The 22,478-nt window shown below is 37.8% G+C and overlaps 1 protein-coding gene and 1 pseudogene across 3 annotated transcripts in view; both read right to left on the reverse strand.

Moving 5' to 3' along the window:
* Window positions 1–22,478, reverse strand: part of HPSE2 (heparanase 2 (inactive)) — a 713,430-nt gene that overhangs the window by 267,260 nt on the left and 423,692 nt on the right. The window lies entirely within an intron of this gene.
* On the reverse strand, window positions 12,299–12,908 carry LOC309860310 (ATP synthase subunit O, mitochondrial pseudogene; annotated as a pseudogene). Its single transcript has one exon. The product of its transcript is annotated as an ATP synthase subunit O, mitochondrial pseudogene (transcript).

Raw genomic sequence — 22,478 nt, forward strand, 5'->3', positions numbered from 1 at the left:
CTTTAAAAACAAAGTAAATAAAAACAAAGTTGATAAACTGCAAACCAACAAACACACAAAAATAAGATTCTTATTAAAATCTAAGCAACTGGTGGCTGAAATTGCTAGTAGGATTCCTTCATTTGATAAAGATTGACTAAACACCAAGTAATATCATACACTTGAAGGTTATAGCAATGAACCAAACAGAAAACAGGTCCTACCCTTGTGAAGTTTATGTTTAGTGTAGTTGTCATGAGGTACAAAGGCGGAAATAAAGCAGGGGGAGGGAATTGTAGAACCAATGGAAGAGGCATGCTATTCTAAAAAAGTCTCACCGATAAGGTAACATTTAAGCAAAGACCCTATGGTAGTATGAGAGTAAATCAAATGGTCTTAAAGGCAAAGGTCCAAGACAGGTATGCGACTGATGAATGTGAAGAACAACAAAGAGCCCAGCATGGCTGCATTCAGAATGAATGATGGGGAAAACAGTAGGAGATAAGGTCAGAGCAGTAGGTCTTTCTTTCTTTCTTTCTTTCTTTCTTTCTTTCTTTCTTTCTTTCTTTTTTAACCCAGAATGACAGGAAAGCACTGGCTGGTTTTGAAAATGACCCAATTTACATTTTAAAAGCATTAGTCTGGCTGTTGAGCTAAAAAGAGACTAGAAGAGGAGGAGAGGGAAAAGGTGAAAGCAAATAAAGTAGGTAAGAGTCTATGGTAATAATTCAGGCAAATTATAACTGTCTTGGACTAGGGTGGTAGCAGCAGTGTGATTAAAGTGGCTGGGTTTCTGGGATATTTTAAAGGTAGAGCTGATAATATTTGCTGAAGGATTAGATGTGGAATATGCAGGGGGAAAAAAAGAGGTCAAGGAAAACTCTAAGGTTTTTGGCTGGAGCAACCAGCAAATAAACTTGACATTGAAGAAGGAAGTGTGGAAGATTAGGAGAAGAAGAGGGGAAGACAAAAGTTAGTCAGCTCCCATTATAGCAAGAGCCAACTATGCCTTCACTGTTCAAGTCTGCTCACACCCTCTAAAAGCATACTGGATCGTTTGCCAAAGAGAAGGTATCATGTCTGCCTTTTTAGCATCCATTTCAATGTCTGATACATGATAAGGCTTAATAAATCTCTAACTCATGCATTCAATGTCACTTATACTCGGTACCATAAATACCCAATCTCAGTAATCATTATTCACTATAGCAAGATCACTCTTGATTATGTCTCTTACTCCATGTTGTTAAATCCACTCACATAATATAGTTATTGCTAAGTGTTCCGTTTAGACTGAATAATATGGGAGAGGTATAAAAGACTATTCACCAGTTGCTGGAAAAACAAAGGAATTTCTAATGGAAGCCAGAAAGAGATGTGAGAGTAAAAGCAGAGTGAGGTGAACTCTTTACCAACTCTGTCTCTTGTAATTCAGAGAGAAACCATCATTTAATGGGGAACCATTTGAATTAGTGAGTACAAACAATAAAAAGGGTAGCATTTTAATCGTAACTATTAAGAGAGAACAGTTTGAAAATTGCCTGGGAGGAAAACACAGCCATTTCACAAAGACTGAAGATAGCTTTTTAAGCTAAGAGCTAATTTTAATATGAAGAGAAATATCTCAAGTTTAGTCAGGGCAATGAAACCTTAGCTAGGTTATAAAGAAATCAGACTAAATGTCTATAGTGACTGAAGCTGTTGAAGGAGAATGAGATTTGGGAAATTTCTGTGACTAAAAATCACAACACTCTCAAAGACTGTAAGGCAGAAACTAATTATTGTATTAATCAATTTAACTAGATTTAAAGGGAAAATTAAATGCCAGTGAGCATAATGGGACCTCTGGGTCCCATCAGAAGTCCATCTAAATCATGACAGGAAAAGAATAAAAAAGATACTGGCATTATTAAAGAGGCTAGGATTGTTTTTTAGAAGTTGCTTTTGGATTGTTTTTAAGAAATGTGCCCTGAAGTAAATTATTTTAAAAGATGCAAATATTTGTAGAAGATGGTTAGAAGTATCTGTCAAAATTTACATGTGCTGGCGTGCCTGGGTGGCTCAGTGGGTTAAAGCCTCTGCCTTCGGCTCAGGTCATGATCCCTGGGTCCTGGGATCGAGCCCCACATCAGGCTCTCTGCTCAGTAGGGAGCCTGCTTCCTCCTCTCTCTCTGCCTGCCTCTCCACCTATTTGTGATCTCTGTCTGTCAAATAAATAAAATGTTTAAAAAAAAAATTTACATGTGCATTCCCTTAGACCAAGCAAGTCCACCACTAGACATTTTTCCTATATATACATATACTTTCATAGATCCCCTAAGATATAAAAAGATTATTCTTCCACCTCTCCTTTTAATAGCAAGTAACTGAAAACAATCCAAATAAGGGGATCTATGAAATCAAGACTGTTCAACAAAAGATAAAGAATCTATGTTACAGAAAGAGATTCTAAATAAGGAAAAGAAGGCTAGAATAAACTGGAGTTGAATTAGAATTGGAGGTATCAGTGTAACTCATGGTTTTTAATGTGTGTGTGTGTGTGTGTGTATGCACCCATACACACACATACATACACATGGATAGAAGCAGAAATATAGATGTGTACATGGGTGAGATATCTATATCTATATCTGTATCTACATCTATCTATCTATCTATCTATCTATAATTTCCTGTCCACTGAGCAAGCCTGGAAGCAACAACATTCCAGTATCAATGAACACACTTAGGACCCAGATCTTGGTTTCTAAATACCATTCTCTCATATAAAGAATCAAGGCTCCTTAAAGAAATGGCTGATGCCAGAGCAAGGTAAGAGAAGATACAAAATAAGCTTAGAATATTTTGTGGTACCATAAGTTAAGGGAGTGCTCAAAAAGTAATGAAGTTATGTAAAAGTGACATAGGAGCTAACCTGAATGAGCCTCCAATGGCTAAAGCTGAGAGAATTTGAACAAAACAAATAATGATAGCACTGGATTATAACCCCCAGAATAAAAATAAAGACCCCAAAGTCATCTGGTATAAATAAATGACTAAATATATAAAACAGAGAGGAGAAATAGCTCTTCCTCACAGAATACCTATAAATAAATATAGGAGAATGAACACAGAAAACTGCCATTAGGCAACACCTTAGTATTAATTGCCACAGTCAAGGACCACTGATGGATGCTAAAATTAGTATGTTAGATTATGATGACAAAAAAGATTTGGATTGTTTTGAAGTAACCTCTTTAAGATAAAAGATAAAGAAAATAAAGTAACTTTACAGAGGTACAGAGGAAAAACCTGAAAGACACCATCTTAACCTTGTGATCAAGATTAATCTTAGTGGACATATTGACATAAGGTATGCTGATATAAAGCCTTGAGACAGGTAGAGCATCATTTTAGTTGTATTTTGATTAAAAATGCAAAACCTGCACAGCAAAGGAAACAGTTAACAAAATCAAAAGACAACTGACAGAATGGGAGAAGATATTTGCAAACGACATATCAGATAAAGGACTAGTGTCCAGAATCTATAAATAACTTAGCAAACTCAACACCCAAAGAACAAATAATCCAATCAAGAAATGGGCAGAGGACATGAACAGACATTTCTGCAAAGAAGACATCCCGATGGCCAACAGACACATGAAAAAATGCTCCATATCACTTGGCATCAGGGAAATACAAATCAAAACCACAATGAGATATCACCTCACACCAGTCAGAATGGCTAAAATCAACAAGTCAGGAAATGACAGATGCTGGCGAGGATGCGGAGAAAGGGGAACCCTCCTACACTGTTGGTGGGAATGCAAGCTGGTGCAGCCACTCTGGAAAACAGCATGGAGGTTCCTCAAAATGTTGAAAAGAGAACTTCCCTATGACCCAGCAATTGCACTACTGGGTATTTACCCTAAAGATACAAACGTAGTGATCCAAAGGGGCACATGCACCCGAATGTTTATAGCAGCAATGTCCACAATAGCCAAACTATGGAAAGAACCTAGATGTCCATCAACAGATGAATGGATCAAGAAGATGTGGTATATATACACAATGGAATACTATGCAGCCATCAAAAGAAATGAAATCTTGCCATTTGCGACAACATGGATGAAACTAGAGCGTATCATGCTTAGTGAAATAAGTCAAGCAGAGAAAGACAACTATCATATGATCTCCCTGATATGAGGAAGTGGTGATGCAACATGGGGGCTTAAGTGGGTAGGAGAAGAATAAATGAAACAAGATGGGATTGGGAGAGAGACAAACCATAAGTGACTCTTAATCTCACAAAACAAACTGAGGGTTGCTCGGGGGAAGGGGTTTGGGAGAAGGGGGTGGGATTATGGACATTGGGGAGGGTATGTGCTTTGGTGAGTGCTGTGAAGTGTGTAAACCTGGTGATTCACAGACCTGTACCCCTGGGGATAAAAATATATGTTTATAAAAAATAAAAAATTTAAAAAATAAAAAATAAAAAAATGCAAAACCTGAGTTTAATCATTAGAAAATATCAGACAAAACCAATTTAAGGGACATTCTACAAATATACGTCCTGGACTCTTCAAAAGTGAAAGAAAACAAAAGACTAAAGAATGATCACAGATTGAAAGGGACATGACAACTATATGCAATGTAATGTCCTAAATGGAATTCTAGAATGAATAAAAAAAGGACAATAGTGGGAAAATTGGTTAAATTTGAAAAAGGCCTATGGGTTAGTTTACAGTATTGTATCAATGTTAAATTTCCTTATTTCTATAACTGTACTATAGTTATGTCAAATGTTAACATTAGGGGAAGCTAGATAAAGAGTATATGAGAACTCTATAAACTACATATGAATTGTGATTTCATAAAATCTGATGAATTTTTTCATAAGGCTAAAAATAATTCAATGTAAAATGTGAGAAAAAGAACAAAGTAGATCTGTATACATTTACATGAAAAAAAATATCAAGATGTATTACTGCTTTAAAAAAAATGAAAAAGAAAAAAGCAATGACCAGAATGGTGTAATATGATCTCTTCTAAGTGATATATTCATGTACTCATATACACAAATATATATACAATCATATATGTATATACATATTGGGTATATAAATAACAATTTTTGTAAGGAAACAAAACCATTAAAACTCATAATTGGGGATGAGGGAAAGTGAAGGTAAAAGAAGCAAGTGAGAGTTTTATTTTTGTTTCAACAAGTCTGCATTTCTACACAAAAAAAGGACTATCTTTTTTTAGTCCCTTTCTTGGTTTCTTTTCTATACCTCCCTATATTAAAATAAAGGAATAAAAGAAAATTTGAAAATATTTAATTGTAATATTTATCATATAATTTAAGGGTTTGCTTTGTGGGAAAAAAAGTCATTAAGTCTTCAGCGCCATTGCTTAAATCTTCTACATAAACTATATTCTTTTGCATATAATCTCCAGTATTCTGAGTCTGGTTCACATTAGTTCTGGAATTAAAAGTTTTCCCACTCACTTCTAGTAGACAATACAACCTAGCATTTTGTTGTAGTGAAGCAAAAAGCATGTATATTATTCTTAGGTATTATGAAAGTTTAGCTAAGAATAACATCACTTTTTCTGTGAAGGACCACATAGTAAATATTTTGCTTTGTGGGCTACATATCATCTCTGTCACATATTCTTTTGCTTTTTCTAAATAGCAATTTAAAAATATGAAAACCATTATTAGTTCATACTGGGTTCCCAACCTGAGGGACTTGGACAACTTACTGCAGGATTCCAGACATTATTCTACCTCTAAGCTGAGTAAATAATGTATGTCATACATATATGTAATGATATTTCCTGAGTAGCTATAGATACACCTAGGATTAACATAAAACAAATTATTTTAAGAAGCATTACTGAATTCATATAAACTTCCTATCCTTATTAATTTTCTTAATCAGTGAATACCAAAATTGTAACTGATCTTCTATGGGGGGTTCATTAGATGTCTTAATATTAAAAAGGATGCCTCACACAAGGACTCAGGAAATGTAACTTCCATATACATCCTTTAAAAAATTACTTTAGGTTGAAATTCAGTCAAACAAGAGAAGAAGCCATGAGATCCAGAGAGGACAGATCAAATTCAGAGAGTAATAATGGAAAGTCCATGAATGAGACTTATAGAGACGACCAAGAAAGAAATAAGCTTATATTTACTGAAAGGAATAGAATTGTAAATGTGATAAAGACATATTTTGTAAAGGGAAAAAAAGCAATTTAAAAACTTGGGAACAAAAACGTTGAATAAGAAACTTAAGTCCAAATATGAAATAATCTAAAATGTGTTACGGTCTTAAGCAGTTAAAAGAGTATAAAGGAAAGAAAGATTGTTTGACCTTGATGGTGGGAAAATTCTTTGAGTGGCTCAGTAATTGTGACATTAGACTATCAAAGTAGAAAATGTCAATCGAACTAGAACTTGTCCCAACACTAAAGGACTTTTATGTCATAATTCTGTAGATCCTCTTTATTGCTTTTCAATATTTGGAAACTTTCTAGAGCAAAGCATAGAGAATTTGGTTAGGATTGCAGAACAAAATGAAAATAACATCAATGATAAGGTAAAAATGGCACAGTCCTGAAAGAAAAAGGAAATAAAAGGGTAGCAGTATTAATATTTTATCTTACAGAACAGAGTATCAAAAAACACACAAGTTGACAGAACAAAAAGTAGAAGTTAAAATGTTTTTAAAGTAATAGTGATAATCAATATTCTAAAATATTTATATATTTAAATATACTCATTAATATATTATAGATTTATATAATTGATATAATACATATCTTTTTATCAAATATATTTCTATCACAAAGCTATCAAATATTGGGAAGAAAAGAGGAAGTAAGAGAACATAGTTAACCATGTTCTATAGTTCTATAGTCTAACTATCAGTAGAACTAAAGTAATTCATCAGATAAAAGGAGGGATGAGCATATTATTTGTAAAAGAGATAAATATTGAAAGATTTAAAAATAGTAGAGGGGCACCTGGGTGGCTTAGTCGGTTAAAGCCTCTGCCTTTGGCTCAGGTCATGATCCTGGGGTCCTGGGATTGAGCCCCACATTGGGCTCTCTGCTCAGCTAGGAGCCTGCTTCCCTTCCTCTCTCTCTGCCTGCCTCTCTGCCTACTTGTAATCTCTGTCTGTCAAATAAATAAAATAAAGTGTTTTTAAAAAGTAGTAGAAAATCCCATGGTATCATAAGCTAATTCTTTGGAAGACTAATAAAAAATGTTAAAATCCCTAGCAAGTCTGATGAGAGGGAAGAGAAAGAAAAAATGAAGAAAATGTATAGAACAATAATTTTAGAAAATAAAAAGGAAATATAACCATTGTTAAAGTATTTTTAAATGATAGTGATACATATAAATAATATTATGTCACTAAAGTTGAGATGGACAATCTTACATGTCAGCAATAACTAACTAGAAAAATATAAAACATCAAAAAATTACCATTCATGACAACATATTATGGATGCATTATAATATATAAATATAAATATCTATAAAATAACAGGGTATATGCCCCCCAAATATATATTACCCTTATGGAGAAAATTATAAAACCTTATTGATAAAAGAAGGTTTTAATAAATAGAAAATTATGTTTTATTTGGGGGTAAGAATTGTTAATATTTTTTAAAATGCCAATTCTCCCTGTATTAATATATGATTATAATGTAATTCCAACAAAAATTCCACCAGAAATTATCAAAGAACTTGACAAAGTAATCTTAAAATTAATATTGACAAATAAAAAGCAAAGAACTTCAGAGAATGGGGAGCCACCTTGATTTTAGGTAATGATTACTACCCATTTTATTCTATGTTGACATTTGCCAATTCTGGACTAGGATGAAGAATAAAAGTTCTAACATATGTGTAACTGAGTCTTAGATGAATGGAGAAAAGAGAATTAGGAGGCAAGCAACATTTGAAGAAATAATAGCCAGGAATTTTCCAAACTTGACAAAAGAAATCAATTCAAAGATTTAAGAAGCTCAGTAAATCCTGAATAGGAAAAATATAAAGGAAATCTAGAAATATCATGGTCATATTGTGAAAATTCAAAGCCAAGAGAACAAATATCACAATCACAGAGCAATCACAGAGAAGGAAAGGCATATTACTTTCACCATAGCAACAATAAGACTGACAGCCCACTTTTCAATATAAACTATGCAAGTCAATGGACAATGAAACTTCTCAGAGTGCAAGCTTTTCAGCGTGCAATGATTTAGTTAGAAGAAAATACACTCCAAAAATGAAAATAAGACTTCTAAGACTCCATACATGTCAAACAAGATGAAGTAAGCCACTACAGCCTATCTCTCACACCGATGTTAATTAAAATCTCTGGGCAGAGAAAGACAACCACCTAACTTCTCTGAAAAGTAAATATTAGCAAGCAGACTGTAAATTGAACTCAAAATCTGGAAAATGATCTGTAATGAGGGCAAGATTCATGGTCTTATTTGCCTTCTTTATTTCCAAGCTTTGACTGATGGAAGGTCCCAGTGGCAGAACTGCGCCATGAGTGCTAAAGCAAAAATTCTCAGAAACAAAACATTACCTCTAGCAATGAAATCAGGAAAAGAGGCTCCTACATTCCAGACAGCAGTAGAGTAATACCCACTTCTTTTAGTCTTTTTCTTCTTTCTCTTTTCTCCCTCAGCCCTACCAGATGAGCTGGCCAGTTAGGAAATTTTATGGCTGTGTGACAATGATGACATAGGCACCTAAAACCCTGAGAAAAGATTCATCTTTCTGGATGGAGATATTTTAAAATGGGCTCCTATTGCCCAAATAATGAGGAGGAATTCCCTCATTATCAAAATTCACCTTTTTCCTTCTCACCAGTTTGCCTCTCAGGTGACCCCAATCTCACAGAACTGCATGAAAATATGGGGGAGTAAAACCTGAAAATTAATAATAGAAAGATACTTGGCAAATTTCCCTAAATATGTGGAACGTATACCACACTGCAAGTAACTTTTAGGTAAAACAAGATATCAAAGGAAATTAATAAATACATTGTGCAGCGTAAAAATGAAAATAGATTTTATCAAAGTTTGTGGGGTACAACCAAAACAGTGCTTAGAGAGAAACTGTTATCTTTGATTCTTCCATATAAAATGAAGACAAAAAGAAAAGCAAAATCCAAAGCTAACAGGAAGAGAAAAATAATAAAGAATAGAAATGAATAAAATTGAAAAAAGTGGATAAAATCAAACCAAAAGCTAATTCTTTGAAAAAATCAATAAAATTGACAAAACTCTCACAAACTGACCAAGAAAATATGGGGAAAGGCACAAATTACCAATACTAAGAGTGAAAAAGAGGAATTAATATAAACCATATTAACATTAAAAGGAAAATAAAATATTATGAATGACTTTAAAGAATTTCCATAAAATGGAACTATGCTATGAAAGACAGAAACTACAAACATTCACTCAGATAAAGTATTTTATAGGATAGTCATACCTTTAGTCATACATTTAAAGAAATTGATTTTATAATTCAAGAATTTCCAAAAAAGAAAACATCTAGTTGGTCTCACTGTTGAAAGCAATTCTATATCAGTGAACACTTAAGGAAAAAATAATACCAACTCAACACAGTTCTATGAGAAAATAAAAGAGAACAGTTCTCAACTCATTTTAGCAGACTAACATTACCTGATGCCAAAATGAAACAAAAAAAATTATAAGAAATTTTTTAAAATGCTTATGTCTCTTATGAAAATATTTTTAATTCCCAAGAAAATTTTAACAAATTAAATCCCAAAATATAAATATATAAAAGAATAAAATGATCAAGCAGAGTTTATCCCAGTAATGGAAGCCTGATTCAAAATTCAATGTAATTCACCAAATCAACAGTCTAAAGAAAAATTACATTCATTTCAATAGATACAGGTAAATATTTTAATAAATTCAAACTCCATTCATACAGAACTATGAAAGAAGAGCTCTACATTAACTTGATAAAGGGCATCTACAAAATTTTCCAACTCTTAAAGGGAGTTGGAACTTTTTAATATCTAGCTTTTCACTGCTGAATATGATATTAGCTATCAGCTTTTTCCTAGTCAGAGTAATTAGGCAAGAAAAAAAACCCATTTAAACTAGAAAGGAAGAAGTAAAATTGTCTGTGTTTACAGATGGCACAATCTTGAATATAGCAATCCTAAAGACAACACACACACAAAATTACAACTAATAAGCAATACAGGAAAGTCTGAGAATACAAAATCAATGAACAAAATTTATTTGCATCTCTATACATTAACAACAACCAACTCAAAAAAAATTTAGGAAAACAATTCCATTTACATTAGCATCAAAAAATAAGATGCTTAGGAATAAATTTAGCCAGGTGAAAGACTTGTATACTGAAAACTGCAAAACAGTGATGAAATAAATGTTAAAAGATACAAATAAATGGAAGGACATTTTCTGTTCTTGGACCAGAATTAGTATTGTAAAATGTTCATATTTCCCCCAAATGATCTATAGATTCAAAGCAATCTCTATCCACATCCCAACAGAACTTTTTACAGAAATACAAAAACAATCCTAAAATTCATTCGAAACCACAAAAGACTTCAAACAATCAAAGCACGTTTGAGAAAGAACAAAACAAAGGTATTTCACTTTCTGATTTCAAAACACATTACAAAGTTACAGTAATCAAAATACTGTGTACTGGCATAAAAGCAGAAAGATATACCATGAACAGAGTAGACAGCCCAGAAATAGGGCCATAAATATATGGTCAACCGATCTTTAACAAGGGTGCCAAGAGGGGTGCCTGAGTGTCTCAATTGGTTAAATGTCTATCTTCATTCAGCTCAGGTCATGATTTCATGGTCCTGGGATTGAGCCCAGTGTTGGGCTCCCTGATTAGCAGGGAGCCTGCTTCTCCCTCTTCCTCTGGCCAGTATATGTGCTCTCCTTCTCTCTTTCTCTCTCAGATAAATAAAATCTTAAAAAAAGAAAAACAACAACATACAAGGGTGCCAAGAATTCATAATGGGGAAAAGATTGTCTATTCAATAAATTTTGTTGTGAAAATTGGATATCCATATGCAAAAGAATGAAACTGGACCTTTGCCTCATATTATATACAAAAATTCACTCAAAATGAATTAAAGGTTTAGATGTAAAACCTGAAACCGTAAAACTTTTAGAAAAAAGCACAGGAGAAATGTTTCTAGATACTGGACTGGGCAATGATCTCTTGGATATGGCATCAAAAGCCCAGGCAACAAAGCAAAACTAGACAAGGGAGATTATATCAAACTAAAAAGATTCTACACAGCAAAGGAAACAATTAACAAAATGAAAGACAACCTACAAAGGGAAAAAATATTTTTAGATCATATATCTTAAAAGTGGTTAATATCCAAAATATATAAGGCACTCTTACAACTCAATAGCAAAAACAAAACCCACAAGTAATTCAATTTAAAAATGGGAAAAGGACCTGAATATACATTGCTCTGAAGAAGACATAACAAATGGCCAACAAGTATATGAAAAGGTGTGCAACATCACTAGTCATCAGGGAAATGCAAATCAAAGCCACAATGAGTTATCCCCTCATACCTGTTAGGATAACTATTATAAAAAAACAAAAACAAAACAAAACAAACAAACAAACAAAGGAAAAGTGTTGGTGAGGATGTGGAGAAAAGGAAACCCTTGTGTCTGTTGATGGGAATATAAACTGGTGCAGCCACTATGGAAAACAATATGGAGGTTCCTTTAAAAATTAAAAATAGAGGGATGCCAGGGTGGCTCAGTCGGTTAAGCATCCATCTTCAGCTCAGGTCATTATCCTCAGGTCCTGGAATTAAATCCCGTGTTGAGCTCCCTGCTCAGCGGGGAGCCTGCTTCTCCCTCTGCCTGCTGCTCTGCCTACTTGTGCTCTCCATCTCTCTGTCATAAATAAATAAAATCTTAAAAAAATTAAAAATAGAATTATCATTGATCTAGCAATCTCTTTTGGATATATAGCCAAAGGAATTGAAATCTGTATCTTAAAGAGATTATCTGCACTCCTACCTTCACTGTAGCATTATGGACAATAGCTTAGACCTGGAAACAAACCTAAATATCCATCAGCAGTTAAATGGACAAAGTAAATGTAGCATATAGATACAATAGAATATTATTAATCCTTTAAAAGGAAGGAAATTCTGCCATTGTAAGGCTGAATAATATGCCCTTGTATGTATACACCACATTTTCTTTTTTTGTTGTTGTTCAGGAAACATTTATTATACCTCCAAGTTTAGGAATTTTCACTGACAGAAAATCAATACCTTCAGAAAATCTCTCGCATAGCCCTGCTCAGCTTCTGAATCTTGGTTTTCACAGACCTATCAGCATATTTCTCTCCAATATGGACAATCATTGCACCCATGCTTGATGGATCAATCTTAATTTCCAATTTCGATACTTGGCCTTTACTTAGGTACTTCTCCACACTGGATGCTCAGCATGGTTGAAAAGGCAAAAATGACTCCAGGGATATTGTTCAAGCAACCATTTTCAGCAAGCAAACTGATCAGGCTGGACATGAGGGGAGAGAACATCTCTTTTGCTGTCATGTCATTTAGTCTTTTCACTTTCACTGTATGCTTTACACAAGGATTCATAATGGAAGTAGGCATTTTGGGTTCTTTCAATATTTGTGCTACTCTCAACAATTCTTTTTCTACTTGTTCCATCTGTTTAGATGCAGCAGAATAAAGAGCAGCGGCATAGCAACCTTTGATACCATATACCTGAACGGGTGGCCTCATGTGCTTGGCAAACAACCTGACCACAGATGTACTAAAGCAACACACCTGTTGGGAAAGCCCAGAAACTGCTGGGGTGGCCATCTTCTCTGGGTGGCTCTAGGTCCATATACTACATTTTCTTTACACATTCAACCATTGATAGATATTTAGGTTGCTAGAATAGATGAACCTGGATGACATTATGCTAAATGAAATAGACCAGATACAGAAAGACAATTACTACACTATCTCACTTACATATAATTTAAAATAGTCAAACAGAGACAGAGAGTATAATGATATCTGCCAGGGATTATAATAGTAGATAAATACAGAAAGTTGGTCAAAGAGCACAAAGTTTCAGTTATGCAAAATAAATGAGTTCTGGAGATCTACTGTATGACAAGGGACGTTTACTAACAATATCGTATACTTAAAACTTTGTTAAGAGGGGAGATCTTATGATAAGTGCTCTTACCACTGAAAGACAAACAAACAAAAACCCCCCAAAAACCAAGGGGATGGAAAAACCTTTTTGAGATAATAAATAAGATTATGGCACTGATAGTGATGATAGTTTCATGGGTTTATACTTATCTCGAAGCACATAAGTTGAACACATTAAGTATCTACAGCTTTTTGTATGTCATTCATACCTCCATAGAATGGCTTCATAAAATCCCCTACAAATGTCATACTTAATGGTGAAAGACTGACTGCTGTGTTGTTTACAGTAACAATAAATTAGAGACATCTTAAATGTCCATCAATGAGAATTGATAATTAAAAGATAATTAACTAGATCTACATGTATTAGAAGAGATAAATCTGAAAAACAGAATTTAAAATGTTGCAGAATGATATATTGTCAAAATAAACAAATAATATCACATATTCATAATAGAAATACAGAGTACGTGTAGACAATATTCTGTGTATATATGTCTATGTGTATTATGTATATAGTATAAATAAAATAAAAATGAGGACAAACATAAGTAAAAAATTAGTGCTTTGTTGTCGGTGCCCGAGTGGCTTGTAGCGCATGTGTGGTGATGCTTATGGGCTCCGCCGTGCCCGCTCGTTGCCTCAGCCGCCGCTGCCTCAAGCCGTCGCCGCCGCTGGTGGCGACGGTGCGGAGCTGCTCTGGCTGGGCCCGCGGGGGGGGCCCCGGGCGCCGCACGACTTTTTCGGTGCCCGAAAGTAAACACGCCATTAAGATGGCGACTGGATGCGAGCCAGTAGGCGGAACTTAGGATTTTGTATCTATGTGGCTACGAGTGATTGGTTGTGCAACCTTGGTATATATAGACATGCACGGGCAGGGGAGAGAGAGAGATCCCAACAGCTACGCAGAAATAAAGCTTGCTTCGCTGAGGTCTCCTGGTCCTTCTTGCTGGCGAGAGCGACAAGTGGTGCCGAAACCCGGGAAACCCGAAACCTACACCGAGGAGTTCTCAGTGAACGCAACGATCCGGTAAGTATGCACAAAATTTCAGATAAGAAAGTTCCTAAGTATAGGACAAGAAGTGAGAAAGTTCCTAAGTATAGGACGAGAAGTAAAAGGGTTCCTAGGCATAGGACAAGAAATAATGGGATCAAAGTTTACTAAGATGGGAGGATTACTGACGGAGGTGCTTAAGGCTAACGGCACTCCGCTAGACTCTAACCATAAAACGGTTAAAAATGTTATCGAGGAGCAGGTCAGAGAAGCCACTAAGGCAGGATCTAGCAGAGGGGGAGAAAATTCAGAGGAGAGCTCCTCTGAAGATGAGCTTGGGGAAGCCATGACACACTTAAAATTAAAAGAGGAAGTCCCTAACGAACCTTTAAAGGGAAAGACATACAAAGAAGCCGGGAAAAAATATGACTCCCTAGCGCCCTCTGTCAGAAGGTCAAGAATTCCTACCCCTGAATGCAGGCCTATAGCGCCACCTGCAGAATGGCTGCCACCATATAACACTTCATGCTCCCGAGGGGCATGCGGTTGTCCAGAATGTAGAAATGCAGGATGGAGGGACATTATGGACTTTACTAAACCCTCCCCTCTTGCATACCCAGTGTTAGAAGATCAAAATCAACAGAGGTTTCATCAACCACTAGACTTCAAACTTATTAAACAGTTTAAGGAAGCAGTCACTACTTATGGGCCACAGACTGCTTATACACTTTCACTTTTGGAAGCAGTCGGTAGGATGAACCTTACCCCAGACGATTGGACTAACATGGCAAAAGCAATTCTGTCTGGTGGACAATACTTGATATGGAAAACTGCTTGGCAAGAGTGTAGCTCAGAAACTGCCCGGCGTAACGCCGCGTCAGGGAATCCCCACTGGAATATTGACATGCTCATGGAAGGAGGTCAATTTGTGGGACAAAACAATCAGATTGGGTACCCCCCAGGGGTGTATGTACAGATAGCAGCTGCAGCCACTAGGGCTTGGAAGACCATACAGGGTTCTGGCTATTTGCAGGGACAACTTTCCAAGGTGTTGCAGGGGCCTAATGAACCCTATGCTGACTTTGTAGAGTGTCTGCTCCAAGTAGCAAGGTGCATATTTGGGGATGTGGACCAAGCAATGCTCCTTGTTAAACAATTAGCCTATGAACAAGCAAATAAATGGTGTAAAGAGGCTATCCGCCCTTGGAAGTCTAAGGACCTGATTACATATATCAAAGTGTGTCGAGACATCACTGATACAGTTGTTCAGGGCCAAGTTGTGGCAGCAGCAGTAGCCCAAGGGATAAGAAGTTTCAATGGAGGAACCAGGAGTTCTTCCAAGGCTTGTTTCCTTTGGGGAAGGGACGGTCATCTTAAGAGGGATTGTCCAAAGGGTAAAGGACCTCCTAGACCAGTCAAGCCTGCACCTGGGTTGTGCCCTCGTTGCCGTAAAGGGAATCATTGGGCTAATGAATGTAGGTCCCAGAAAGATATTCAAGGAAATCCCCTGCCGCCGAATAACTGGATTCAATCCAATTACTCAAAAAACGGGAAGCAGGGCCCCGCGCCCCGGGGCCCAACACAAATTTATGGCACACTAACGCAAATGCCCGGGACATGGTATCCTCCCTCGGAGAAAGGCACGCAACCTCTGGATCAGCAAGGCTCGATATCAGAGCAGCCGCCCGAATGGTCCTAACTCCGGAGATGGGCATTCAAGCATTGGCCTCCGATCTAAGAGGGGGCCCCCCTCATGGTACTGTAGGTTTATTACTTGGCCGAAGCTCCACTTATCTCAAAGGTCTGATAGTTCACCCTGGGGTAATAGATTCAGATTATGAGGGAGAGATCAAGATACTGGTGTCTTCACCAAGGGGTGAAGACTGCAATTAGCCCAGGAGATCAGATAGCTCAACTTCTCATACTCCCTAGCCATCATGAAGCCTTTCCCTTAAAGGAAAAGAAAAAGGTACGAGGGGTTTGGGGTCTACGGGAGTTGACCTAACATGCCTGACCCTGGATATGACTGATAGGCCCATAATTACCCTGAAGATACAAGGAAGGAAATTTTTAGGGTTACTGGATACGGGCGCCGATAAGAGCATCATCAGCCAACAAGAGTGGCCTCCGAGATGGCCCCTAACACAAGCAAAACAAACACTCAGGGGTTTAGGAATCGCTCAAAGTCCTGATCAAAGCACAGCTACCCTTGAATGGGAGGATGACGAAGGCCATAGGGGAACTTTTCAGTGCTATGTCTGCAATATTCCTATTTCCATCTGGGGACGAGACGTTTTAGAACAGATGAGCATCCGCCTGACAACTGAAACTATATACAGCCCCCGATCAATAGCTATGATGCAAAAAATGGGATACATACCAGGAAAAGGGTTAGGGAAACAGGAGCAAGGTAAAATAGACACCATCCCTTTCACCTCAGAATATAAGGGGCAAGGCCTGGGTTTTCAGTAAGGGCCACTGAGGCAATGAAAATAACGTGGAAGACAGATACGCCCTGCTGGGTGCCTCAGTGGCCCCTTACTAACGAAAAACTATCAGCTGCTAAAGCCCTGGTACAGGAACAGTTAGAGGCGGGCCATATGAAACCTTCTACCTCACCTTGGAATAGACCTATCTTTGTTATTAAAAAGAAATCTGGTAAATGGAGACTTTTACATGATCTTAGAGAAATTAATAGGCAAATGCAGAACATGGGACCAATACAGCTGGGATTACCCATGATAACCGCCTTACCGAGAAACTGGCCATCAATAGTGGTTGACATAAAAGATTGCTTTTTCTCTATCCCTCTGCATCCTGAGGATACAATTAAATTTGCCTTTACCCTACCTTCTATTAATCATGCAGAGCCTAACCAAAGATATGAGTGGACTGTCCTCCCTCAGGGCATGGCTAATAGCCCCACTATGTGTCAATTATATGTTTCTAAAGCCATACAGCCTATTAGAGAGACCTACCCTGATTTAATGTGTTACCATTACATGGATGACATATTGTTGTGTGGATCTGACTCTACTACAGTTTCGGAAGCCTTAGTAATGTTACAAAAGGAGCTAAATTCATGGGGGTTAATTATAGCCCCCGAAAAGATACAGGCTTCCAACATCAAAGACTATTTAGGCATGAAACTATACAATACCATGGTAAAACCTTCAAAAGCCTCCATTAGAACTGACAAATTACAAACACTCAATGATTTCCAAAAGTTATTGGGGGACATAAATTGGATCCGACCCTACCTGAAAATAACTACAGGAGAATTACAACCATTGTTTGATATTCTGAAGGGTGATGCCTGTCTAGACTCTCCTAGGAGCCTTACTCTGGAGGCAAAACAGGCTTTGAAAATTGTGGAGGACAGGCTTGCCTTGACTTCAGCAGATAGATGTGATCCTAACCAGATAGTCCAAGCCATAGTGATTTCATCCCCTTCTTCACCTACTGGAGTGCTATGGCAAGGTGGGCCCTTACAATGGCTGTACCTCCCAAATACTCTTCCTCGGATAATCACAACATATCCAGTTGCAGTAGCCATGCTAGCTAACAAATTGATCACTGTTTGTATTTCTACTCTTGGAATCATACCTGACAATTGCATCGTGCCGTATACTAGGGAACAGATTCGCCTACTATGTGCTACCCTAGATGATTGGGCAATACTGACCACCTCTTACTCAATAGAATTTGATAATCATTATCCTTCACACCCACTTATAGAATTCACAAAGCGTATTGAATTCATACTACCAAAAATTAGTAGATCGACACCACTAAAAGAAGCCTCTACTGTCTTTACAGATGGAAGTAAAGAGGGCACAGGAGCTTATATCATAAATGGAATCGTGAACCCAGTCATAGTTCCTGCCAGGTCGGCTCAACAAGTAGAGCTACTAGTAGTGTTCCTAGTGCTCCAAAGATTTTCAGACACTCCCCTAAATATTATTTCTGATAGTCAATACATGGTAAATGCAACAAAAAATATTGAAACAGCCATCCTCTCCTTAAGTGATTCACCTATTCCATGGATCTTAAGGCTACTACAAGAGGTTGTGCAACTGCGCACTGCACCATTTTTTATAGATCACATCAGCGCCCATATGAGCCTACCAGGACCATTATCCGAGGGCAATGCTCTAGCAGACCACAATAGTCGTTTCCAACTTATTTGCCCTACCTTAGAACAGGCGAAGCTGTTCCATAGCAAATGGCATGTGAATTCTGATACCTTAAGATATAGATTCCATATCACCAAAGAACAGGTAAGAGATATAGTAAGGACCTGTGGGAATTGTGCCACATTACTCCCTCAGCCTTCCTTAGGGGTAAATCCCAAAGGCCTTCAAGCTAATCACCTATGGCAAATGGATGTCACACATGTACCTGAATTCGGGCAATAAAAGTACGTACATATATCAGTGGACACTTATTCGGGTATCATAATGGCTACTCCCCTCACAGGGGAGAATTCAAAACAAGTCATCACACACTGCCTACGATGCTTCGCAGATTGGGGTATCCCAAAACAAATAAAGACAGATAATGGACCTGCATATACATCAAAATCTATCCATCAATTCCTAAGTCAATTTGGTATAGTCCATACTACAGGTATACCTTACAATCCACAAGGTCAAGGAATAATTGAACGCGCCAATGGCACCTTCAAACGATGCTTACAAAAAATAAGAAAAGGGGGAATAGGGGATGACTACAAGTCACCCCGTGATCTTACATCTCTCACCCTTTACATTTTAAATTTTTTGTCCTTGGACCATAATGGTATATCTGCAGCGGACAGGCATGGGGCGGTTACCGAACACACTCTAGCCCAGGCAAAGTGGAAGGATATACTCACGGGCCAACGGAGAGGCCCTGACCCGGTCCTAAGATGTTTGTCTTTTTCCACAGGATGCCCAAGTGCCTATCTGGGTCCCGGAGCAACTGATTAGAAGAATCGATCAATATGGCCCGCCCCGTCCTGATGCTCGGCCTGATAGCGATCCTGGCGACACCAGCATCCCTTCAACAGATGCACCAATGGGCAATAGTGAAAGCCTGGCCGTTCCCCATGCCACTGACGAATGAGTCCGCCATCCTCCCTCCTGTATACCTACTTTCATTCCCATGCCCGTTTCTGTAAATCCTAACAATTCGCCTGTATTGCTCTCAAGACATAAAAGAGACTTTGGGATCACTGCAGCCATTATTGCGGCTGTAGCAGCCTCCGGAGCTGCAGCAACTGCAGCGGCCGTAGCTCTCACTACATCTGTAACAAGTGGACATTCTCCAGAAACTACTGACGACTGGATGCATCCAATCACTTTCTGGACTTTGCATAACCTCCAGGGCCTATAATGACCTTTCGACTGCTAATCTGTCGAAAGAGTTAAGCAGATAAGATTGACATAGCTCCATTACGGGATTGGGTATCTGTTGTAAATCCTTATGTTCCGCCGTTTTGCATCATTACGTAAACAACAATGTAGGCAACAGTTGGCGCTAGTACAAGCTTGCATGGCACTGGAAGCTGGTACATTTCCCCAAATCTGGCTGGCAGCGCTAGATCGGTAGTCAATGATGGGTAAGATTGGCTGCATACACATAGCAACCTAAGCCAGTAGTTCTCCAACCAGGGGGAATTATCCGATGACGGGTAAGCATGTTCATGGCAGCTGACAACCTAAGACAGGCACGATCTCCTGCCTTGCATGCCTAATATAAAAGAAAAGGGGGAGATGTCGGTGCCCGAGCGGCTTGTAGCGCATGCGCGGTGATGCTTCTGGGCTCCGCCGTGCCCGCTCGTTGCCTCAGCCGCCCCTGCCTCAAGCCGTCGCTGCCACTGGTGGCGACGGTGCGGAGCTGCTCTGGCTGGGCCCGTGGGGGGGCCCCAGGCGCCGCACGACTTTTTCGGTGCCCGAAAGTAAACACGCCATTAAGATGGCGGCTGGATGCGAGCCAGTAGGCGGAACTTAGGATTTTGTATCTATGTGGCTACGAGTGATTGGTTGTGCAACCTTGGTATATATAGACATGCACGGGCCGGGGAGAGAGAGAGATCCCAACAGCTATGCAGAAATAAAGCTTGCTTCGCTGAGGTCTTCTGGTTGTTCTTGCAGGCGAGAGCGACACTTTGTGATTACCTATGTGTTGGGATGAAGGGCAGTGGGACTGGAGAGGAACACTCAGGTGGCTTTAACTATATCTGAGATGTTTTCTTTGGAAAAAAGAAAAAAAAAGAAAGATGGGACACATGGTTGGTTAAGTGTCTACCTTCATCTCAGGTCCTGATCTTGGGAGTCCTGGGATTAAGCCCAGCATCAGGCTCCTTATTCACAGGAAGTCTGCTTCTCCCTCTCCTTCTGCCTCTGCTTGCCACTCCCCCTGCTTGTGCTGTCTCTGTCTCTGTCTCTCTCTCTCTCTGTCAAATAAATAAATAAAATCTTTAAAAAAATAAAAATAGAGAAAAGATCTGAAAGAAATATGTTCATATGCAAAGACTTCTTAGTCTTAATAAAGTTATTCATTGGTGGATAGATGGTACTTATTTCATCATTCTCTATACACTTTTTGTGTAGTTTGTTTTTTTCCAAATAAAAATACTAAAAATAAAAAAGTTTTAACATACTTGTTTTCATGAAAATGTTTGCCTCTAGAGAGGGGCTAAGGTAGGTAGTGGCAGAAAGGTAAGGAGAAGGAGACTATTGCTTCTTATCATAACCAACTCTGCACTATTTGATTTATAAACTTGTTGACTTACAACTATAATAAAAAGATTTTTATTTGTTTCAATGAAAATGGTTTTATACTGGAAAAGATTGAGGACTACTTCCCAGATTCTAAAATCTTTGATGCTTCAATCTTACTTGTGTTCTTGAATCTAGCTGTAAATACATATTTATTGTTTGTTGTATTTCATTTCCTAAAGATTATGGTCCACCTTGATCTCTGTTTTCTAATCACTGGTCACAAATTTACTCCTTAGACACATCATTTAACTCTATGGTGCTTCAAATTCCTTATTTTTCAGGTATCAATAATAATACCGGTCTTGCCTACTTCCCAAGGCTATTTTAAATGTCAAACAAGAAAATGGGTTTCAATTTTCTTGAAAAATATAAAACATATTTGAATTGAAGAAATGTAGGAGATCACTGAAAGATTGGGAAGAATTCTCAAGAGATCATACCATCCCATTAACATCCATAGTCCAACCTCTCTTCCAGAACATGTCAGTAACCATAAAAAAAAAATCTTACTTCCATATATGTATCTTGGAGCCTCTAAATATGTCTTGTTGTCTGGTGGAGTAGAAGTGGAGGTAGCAGTTGTGATATCTGGTTAGGAACATTATGAAAATTGGCTTCTTTGGTCATGAAAAATATTTTTTTAGGAAGAAATTTCTTAAGATGCCATGATGACATACTAGCCAGTTTTTTGGTAAAGGTCCCATTGAGCCAGTGATAAATCTTACTATATGACTGTAAGAAGTACAACACTTCTTACTTGACTTAAAACAATGTTGGCTCTAGGGCTCTCCCATGAGGGAGGGGTGGGGATGCTAAATAATTCAGGGAAGTGAAATGAGTATGCAGACATATGGGGCATCCCTCCAAAGTCTGTGATTCTAATGGGGAACAATAAAGAACTGGTCCAGGGAAGGAGGGAGGAGGTTAAGGAAAAAGGTCACTTGTTGGCATTGATTTAGTCACTTGGGTATTGAGTGTAATCAATGATGAGACATGGTCCTTGCCTTCAAGGAATTTATAGGCTGTTATATAGTGACTTGGATACAACAAGCAGATTATCAACATGGAACAAAATAATGAGGCAGAAACATATGAACTAGTCATGTTCACATACAAAAGCCACACTTTTATATTGTATTATATTGTATTATTTTTCTTTTGGACATGAAGATCAAATGCTGTCGCTAAGTGTGAAGAGTCTTTGTTCAGAAACAGCATGGATAGACAAGTCCCTTTGCTGAAGCCACTGAAATAATGATAGTGCACACACCTGGTGGTTTATATTTCAAGTGCCCAGAAGCCCAAAGTTTTCAGTTTGTAATTTTGTTGTGTTCCAAAGACTCACTTATCAGTCAGCTGTGGGAAATTTGGCACCTATTTTCACATAGAAAACAAAACCACAAATGGGGGTCCTATGTTAGACTGGCCCATAAAAGGTTGTACAAACCCACTTTAAATAAAAAAATT

Source organism: Mustela nivalis, assembly GCF_964662115.1.
Source record: "Mustela nivalis genome assembly, chromosome: 2".
NCBI lineage: Eukaryota > Metazoa > Chordata > Mammalia > Carnivora > Mustelidae > Mustela > Mustela nivalis.